Source organism: Cyprinodon variegatus, unplaced genomic scaffold, assembly GCF_000732505.1.
Source record: "Cyprinodon variegatus isolate N-32 unplaced genomic scaffold, C_variegatus-1.0 Scaffold657, whole genome shotgun sequence".
Lineage (NCBI taxonomy): Eukaryota > Metazoa > Chordata > Actinopteri > Cyprinodontiformes > Cyprinodontidae > Cyprinodon > Cyprinodon variegatus.
In genome coordinates, this window is record NW_015151110.1 from 79400 (window position 1) to 80701 (window position 1302).

The following is a 1302-nucleotide window of genomic DNA, read 5'->3' on the forward strand; positions in this document are numbered from 1 at the left end:
AATCTACATATTTCGAAAGTACACCAAAGGAAATAGCCCCGGGGACAGAAATGGCTGATCTGCATATTGAAGCCTGAGCAAAGGGTGAAGGAGGAAGGAGGGGTTGGAAGGATGACAGAGGGAATCTCTGCTACAGATCTGAGGTTGATCTTAAAGAAACAATCATGTCAATTAGCTGATGTTGTCATGCTCATTATGTTGGATTAATTGCAACATTCATGCTATGCAGGGGGATGGCAGCGAATGGTTGGGTGGGGGCGGCAAGAAAAAATGTGCATCATAAGGCCTCTTCACCAAGCTTCCTTCATGAATAACAAATAGAGGAGCCAGAGCTGTGACCAGGCAGCACAACACATGAAAAACATTACTGCCTTCCCTGATTTGCCCGGTTTTCCCCACTTTATGGTGGGAACATGTGCCGTTTGTAGCATTTGGATGCATATTGGGCTGTTTTACAGAATATGGTTTGGCAATGAGCAGTTTTTTAAAGCAGCTTTTAATACAGCACATGGTCAGTGTCACGTTTTTCCAGGTAAACCGCTGTTGCATATTTCTGCTATTTTAATTTAACAAAAATTGTGTAGATTCAGCTTGTTTTAAAATACTTTTATAGTCTCAGTGACTCTGGAGGGAGATGATTGGCAAAATACAATAGATAAATAACTTTACATTTTTTAAATGTGTCTATAGTTTATTAAAAGAGGAAACAAATCTAGAAATTATTTAATAAAGGCCTTAACTATACGTATATATTGATTTTATTTTGGGGAAAGAATATAACTACTTTATATTTTCATGTTCCAGCGCTTTGTGCTTTTTCCGGGTGGATCATCAAAATAATTGGTCCTCCTTATTGTCAATCATTCTGTGATATGTGTACGTAAGGACGTCCTACGCGTTCTTCACCATTTTCACTCACCAGTGGTGAGTCTGATATAGTGGAAAAATTAAAAATCTTCTTTTGGAAAGTAAGCTTGTATGAGGGATGCAAACAGCTATTTTTAAACAGAGCGTGCACGAGGAGAAATTGGCTCATGCACGCTCCTGCACACGCTTAACAGCGTTACATCTCGGGAGCGGGTATAGGGTTGTGTATGTGCAAGGGGAGAGGGCAAGTCTTTTAAAAAATTCGTAAATATCCTCCACTATACCTTTACAGTGTCACACATCCATCAAATTCAAATCAATATTGTATATGAAAAAGTCATAGCTAACTTCAAATAGGTTTTGCATTCTATTACCAGCATATTGGGTGATCTATCTATCTATCTATCTATCTATCTATCTATCTATCTATCTATC